Source organism: Thalassophryne amazonica, chromosome 7, assembly GCF_902500255.1.
Source record: "Thalassophryne amazonica chromosome 7, fThaAma1.1, whole genome shotgun sequence".
Lineage (NCBI taxonomy): Eukaryota > Metazoa > Chordata > Actinopteri > Batrachoidiformes > Batrachoididae > Thalassophryne > Thalassophryne amazonica.
In genome coordinates this window covers 28,117,026-28,124,347 of record NC_047109.1, presented here as the reverse complement: position 1 = coordinate 28,124,347, position 7,322 = coordinate 28,117,026, and positions in this window count along the sequence as shown.

The following is a 7,322-nucleotide window of genomic DNA, read 5'->3' as shown; positions in this document are numbered from 1 at the left end:
AATTTATTCTTGCAGTACAGAAGGTATGTAGTGCGTGAGTGAATGTGGTGTGCGTGTGTGACCCCCATCCGCCCTTCCCGATCAACCTACATCCTACTCAAAGCCGACTGACAACTTCTATCAGGAGGGACCAACCACCAAAAACAACTCGAAGACAGACAAAAATGAAAGACAACTGGTGAAAGCAATAATTGAAGTGAGACATCGAGGAGACGGGGCCCCAACATAAGTGACAGTCTGTTATTTAGTTAGTGAGCATTCATTCCCTAATGTAGGATACCAAAGTCTTGATCCCCTTGAGAGCACCCAAAACCAAATTGTGGTGTCGGCCACAAACACGTAACCAGCCACATACAGAGACCCAGATCACAGCGTTATATCCGATCATTACTGTGGCTGGTGTGTTGAGCCAAGATGAAAGTACAGAACCCTACCATAAGACATGGACCACTCCGGCGCGTTGGAGGCCAGACGGTCGACCGCAAGCGACGACGGAAAAGGGCCCAGGGCACAGGGCCCCAGGAGGAACCAGGCGAAAAAAGGAAGCGGAAGGGCACAGGGGCCAGGAAGGGCAGCCACCAGAGCCACCATGGCAGCACGACGGACCAACAACGGAGCGGCCCGACGGTGCCGGAATGCACCCCAACACCCCCCCCAACGGAGGCACAGGAAGTAACCCCATAACTGAGGGAAACACGCAGGGTGCCGGCAGGGCCCACCAAGGGGGGGGGCCCCAGAACCGCACCACTCCACCCATGGCTCCATGAGGGAGGAACGAGTGGTGGCGGGGACAGGGGCAAAGGAGCCACCGCAACTGAACCCAGAGTGCAGGTAGGGACCACCGGCACACGAGAGCAGGGCCCAGCCCCCAGAAAAGAGGCGAGACCCACCCCCCGGGCCAGGAAGCACACAAGGCTCCCCCGACACCCGAGACCCCTCCAAGCATCCCGCAGGACCCCCCAGCCCCCAATCCACCCTCATCCCGGATCCCACCCTGGACACCAAGCCCAAGATTTGGAAACTGCCTAAGCGAGAATGGGGCAACACCCCACCCCACGGGAACTGTAGCCCCCAAACCCACAGCAGCCGTCCGCCCCCTGTGCCAGACTCCCGCACCCCACCGCCACCACCCACCCCCCCAATGAACCGCAGGACCCCGGGCCACACGAGTCCCAGAGCAGGGCCCCAAGACCACGGCAGAACCGGCGGGGCAGACCCCCCCCACCCCAGGCCCCAGAGATCCACAGCCATCCAGGGCCAACCACACATTTTTGCAAATTTAAAAACAACAACAAAAAAGAAAGAAATCACATGTACATACGTCATCACAGTCATTGCCATGAAGCTCAAAATTGAGCTCAGGTGCATCCCTTTCCACTGATCATCCTTGAGATGTTTCAACAACTTAATTGGAGTCCATCTGGGGTAAATTCAGTTAATTGGACATGATTTGGAAAGGCACACACCTGTCTACATATAAGGTCCCACAGTTGACAGTGCACATCAGAGCACAAACCAAGCATGAAGTCATAGGCATTGTGTGTATACTTCTGAGACAGGATTGTCTCGAGGCACAAAACTGGGCAAGGGTACGGAAACATTTGTGGTGCTTTGAAGGTCCCAATGAACACAGTGGCCTCTATCATCTGTAAATGGAAGACATTCAAATCCACCAGGACTCCTCCTAGAGATGGCTACCCATCTAAACTGAGTGATCGGAGAGAATGGCCTCAGGGAGGTGACCAAGAACCTGATGGTCACTCTGTCAGAGCTCCAGCATCCTGTGGAGAGAGGAGAACCTTCTAGAAGGACAACCATCTCTGCAGTAATCCACCAATCAGGCCTGTATAGTAGAGTGGCCAGACAGAAGCCACTTCTTAGTGAAAGGCACATGGCAGCTCACTTGGAGTTTACCAAAAGACACCTGAAGGACTCTCAGACCATGGGAATCAAAATTCTCTGGTCTGATGAGACAAAGATTGAACTCTTTGGCGTGAATGCCAGGCGTCATATTTGGAGGAAACAGGCACCATCCCTATAGTGAAGCATGGTGGTGGTAGCATGATGCTGTGGGGATGTTTTTCAGCAGCAGGAACAGAGAGACTAGTCAAGGTGTGTGATTTCTTAGCTGTTTTTTTTTTTTTGTAATAAATTTACAAAAATTAAAAAGAAAAAAAAACTTTTTTCATAGTAAAAAAGTGAAGTGCTGTGTAGACTTTCTGGATGCACTGTATACATCAGTAGGACAGTTGTGTTTAAATAGTCATGTAAATCCTTTTAATTTAATTCAGCCTGTCAGATTTGGTGAGCATAGTGGCCTCCATCATCTGTAAATAGAAGATGTTCAGATCCACCAGGAGTCTTCCAAGAGCTGGCTGTACGTCTAAACACTTATTTCCCTTGAAAATGAATGCTAACCAGAATTGATAATCTGGATGTGCAGGAATGGAGAACAATGCCATATCACTCACTGTGAAACACTTATCATCGGGATGAATGTTGTAAGCGGTGTACTTGGGCCAGGCTTGTTACGTGCTCCAGTAATCACTGCTGTAGTTACTGCCTGAAAATCCTGCACCATGCTGCAAACAGTGGCCGGTGCAGGTTTCTTCACTGCAAATAAGGGTGTGTTGCATGGCGAGTTGTTGCATGGAACAACACCACCACCATCCTTCAAACTCTGAAAAATAGTCTCAGTTCCTACTTTTGGCTCAATAAGATTGTGGCAGTTCTGCCCATTGACCATGTTTTTGAGTTCTTGGTTTATTTTGGGTTTTCGTATTTTGTTGTTTTCTATTCTCCGGTATGGGTGTGTCTCCCCCGTCCGTTGTGTGCACCTGTGTGTGTGTGGTTTCCTCCTGAGTGTATTTGGATGGATGTGTGCATGTGTGGGTGTCAGTCACTCTCTTCATCTGGTGTGTTGATGTGAGTGTGTGTCTGCTGTTCATCTCCCTGCATCCTGCGTGTGTGCAGGCTTGTTGTGTTCATGGCCTCCATTCTCCTGGGTGTGTGTGCTGTTCGACTCCCTGCATCTTGCGTGTGGGTGCTTGTGTGGTCTCCGTCCCTCGTCGTTGGCTTGTGGATGTGTGCTGCCCCCCACTGTGTCTTGTGTGCATTCAGTCCCTTACGTGTGTTTATGTATTCAATTCTAGTACGGTTATGTGCCCTGTGTCTTGGGGTCATTATGTACAGCCGGTTATTATTTCTTAGTTCCACTTGTTGTTTCTTGGCATTCTGCATTTTGTTTTTTGTCACTAGTTGGTACTGATTGTCATTTAGGTTTTATGAATTTGTTATTGCTTTCTTCATTATTCATGTTTATTCTGCTCCACTCACCCCTTAGGGCCCTGTCCCACTGGGGAAAGGATTAATTGCGCATGAATTGAGTATACAAATTACGGGCATTCGTTGTCGTCCACAACAAAAATGGCCAAAAATGACAAATGTCCCAGTATGAATTACGGATATATTAATAATATATAGCGAATATATGATGAACAATCACGGTTGTATAACGCATGTAGTGGGGAAATGGATCCGACGCATTGCGATTATCACGGCAGTATTATGGGTGTATTATGAATGCATCACGCACGTGTTGCGCATCACGGCATCTGCATTGCGGCATCTGAGTGCAAAGCGCACTCGGGCTGTCGGCATCACTATTCACACCAACAATACAGGCTCTGGAGCATTTGCTGGACTTGGACAAATTGATTGGCGTAAAGAAGCAGTGAACAGGGCGAATGGTGATGTCAGCGGATCGCATCAGAGTGCAGCTCGTCTCAGCGATTAGAACAAGAAGGTAAATCTGTTATAAACATAGGAATAAATACTGTAACAGCTGCAGACAAGAAGGAAAAAACACACAACTGTTTTATCAAGCATTGACAATGTAAACAAGTCAAATAATTACCTTTTTACACGGCTCAAAATGCTTTCTGCAGCTTGTTAGCCATTTGCGTGCACATGTGAACGGCCCAGCTGCAGCTTCCTCTGTGATTCAGGAGGTGATTAGAGCTGTTTTCAACAGCCAGTTTGCAGAATAAAATGATTAATCCACCACAAAATAATTATTTTATATAGACAGCATCCAGCGCAGAGCGCGTGGCAGCCAGTAAAACAAAGAATGGTGTCCAGCTGTGAACACAGCACATCTGATTAGCATCCGCCGCAAATCAGATGCAAAGCAGACATAATAAAACGCTTTATTCGTGGCCAATGTGTATGCAGTCGCTACAACTTATTCTAGTTTGTGATGCGGACATGATGGGCACGCAAAATATTTCGTTTTACACACTGTCCCAGTCCGCTGCCAAGCCGCAAATCCCTGCCAGTTGCGGATATCATTAGATGACAGCGAATGTCCAGAGCAGATTCATAGCAGCACACAAACCTCTGTACCACAATATGCAATCCTCTCCAATATCTTGCTTACAACACTGAGAATCAAAACAGATTTTCCAGGCACAAACAAATTGAGGAATTTTACTTGGATTGTAAGTCTTACTTGATCATGTTTCCTACTTTCTTCGCCTGTTGGGAGGTATGGTCTGATCATTGGAGATGGAGGACAGAAGGTTCAGTTGACAGTGCAGTGGCTGTCAATGGGGTGACTGTCAAATACACTGGTGGATCAGGTTGTGGCCCAAAATATTCTTCTTCTCTCTGCTTATAAACACTTCAATGCCTTCTGGTTTAATAAAGTACATTAGTACATTATTTTGTAAGTTCTTCAGGTGATTTCTCCTGTTTCTCACTTTTCTTTTCCTGATTGTACCTGTGCTTCTGTCCTTCCTTTCCAGTGTGTGTGTGTGTGTGTGTGTGTGTTTATATCTTTCTTCATTTCCTTAGCAATGTCGGGAACAGTTTTTTTTTTCTTTTTCCATTCAGACACACTCAAATTCCCTTTAAAACTGTATTATTGTTTTCTACTCCTTTAGATACCTCACATGTTTTTGTCCTTTTTGTACATGTATTCTACATCACTCGCTCTCTCTGTCCTCCCTGCAACAAGAACAATTTCCCATATTTTATTATTTATTTATTTCCCCCCCCCCGCCCCTTTTTAATTTGATGTCATAACATTTTCACAGTCAGAATCTTCACAGGACTTACCAGATCAGTCGCTGACATGACAATACGCGGTTGTTGACGTGCTTTACCATAGAGACATATTGTGTATTTGGGAGTGGTATTTACTCTTGAATTCCAGATTTAAGTAATTATTTGTTTGAATTTAGTTATATTTCTGTTGTTGGGACATTAGTGTGGCCTTCAGCTATTCAGAGGATTTGGATAATATTGCCTGAAAGCAATATGAATCCAAATTAGCAGCAGCAGGAATGGCATCTTGTCCGAACCAACTCGAAGCTGGACGATGGAAAAATGATCTTACACAATGGCTAGATGTTCATTATCCTTATATTTATTCCTACCTCATAGACACAACCGGTATTGATGAAAGTAATTTGTATTTTATATCATTTATATCATGTATGCATTGTGAATGGCTGGTCTGCCCTAGGACGGGCCATGCTGGTGATTATTTCCACCCAAAGTGTGTCATCATTATACTTTATGAAATGCTGACCTGTGCCAAGGAGGGCCATGCTGCCCAAATTTTGCATTCGATGTTTTGTTTTTAATATAATGGATTTAAATTTTCTTGCCCACCCTTTTAAAAAAACAAAAACCGTGTCTAAAATGTGAAAGACTCGCATCTAATTAAACTGTCTGCTACTTAAACAATCCACCCAGCTCAGTTATTTTCACACCAGCTAGGTACACTGCTAAAACTTCAATTCAATTTATTTTTATTTATAAAGCATCAAATCACAACAAAGTTGCCTCAAGGCACTTCGAACAAGTACAATTTCACAGACGGAGTGCCCGGATGTGTGCCACTTGATAAACCAAAAATGGGTCTCAGATTTCAAAGTAAGTAGTGCGTAAATTTATGTTCAGATTCATGTCAGCTGTCGTCTGCGACAATATAAAAATGATTGAGAATCTGCTTTTGTTTTGTTTTTTAAATCTGAGGCAGAATATTCACGTAAGTGTGAAAATAACATACAGAATTAAGAATATTTTATTTTAGGCCATGTTTCCTGCCAATTTTATTTCCTGGAATCTAATTTATTTGACTTTTGTTGCGATCAAGTTGCGATTGCCAGTGTCCCCACCCATTTCAGTAAATATTTTGTTGAAATCCACATCCTGAGCAGTCTTCAAAGTTTACATCAACCTACATCGATGTTCAGGCCAAGGCTTTGCCTTAATTATATTAAATGTTGTCTCCTCTGATTTGTCGCAGGAGTGGTGTGAATCATGTTGTTGCCATGCAGTCTGTTTCTACTTCTCCTAATATGGTCAGAAACAAATGCAAAACCTCTTATGCACGCGACTGGCTGACCTTCCAAAGTCTGCTGTGCCTGCAACTGTCTGCTCATGGTTAACAATCAGCACATTCCATGCTTGGATGCAGCCTTGACAACAACATGCTATACACACTACAATGAACATCTTAGTGGTAGCTCTGTTGCCTCATAATGAAAAAAATCTCGGGTTAGCTTCTCGTCTGGTACCTTCAGTGTGGTGTTTGTATTTTCTCCCCATGTTTGTGTGGTTTCCCTCAGGTGCTCCGACATCCTCCTATTTCCAAAGACATGCAGGTTAGGTGACTCTAAATTGACCATAGGCGTGAGTGTGATTGTGAATGTTTGTTTGTGTACGGTGCATCCAGAAAGTATTCACAGCACTTCACATTTTGTAGTGTTACAGCCGTATTCCAAAGTAAGAAAATACATTTTTCCCTCAAAATTCTACTCACAACACCCCATAATGACAATATAAATTTTTTTTTGAAATGTTTGCAAATGTAGGAAAAAAACAACAAAAAACTAAGAAATCACATCTATATAAGACTGTATTAACATCCTTTGCTCAACTGTTGATGCACCTTTGGGAGCAATTACAGCATCAAATCTTCTTGAATACAATGCCACAAGCTTGTTGCACCCATCTTTGGGCAGTTTTGCCTATTCCTCTTGGTAGCACCTCTCATGCTCCTTCAGGTTGGATGAGGAGCGTCGTTGCACAGTGATTTTCTGTTCTCTCCAGACATGTTCAGATTCAAGTCTGCGCTCTGCCTGGGGCACTCAGAGACATTCACGGAGTTGTCCTGAACCTGCTCCTTATCTTGGCTGTGTGCTTAAGGTCATTGTCCTAATGAAAGATGAACCATCACTCCAGCCTGATGTCAAGAGCACTATGGAGCAGGTTTTCATTCAGAATGTCTCTATACATTGCTGCATTTATCT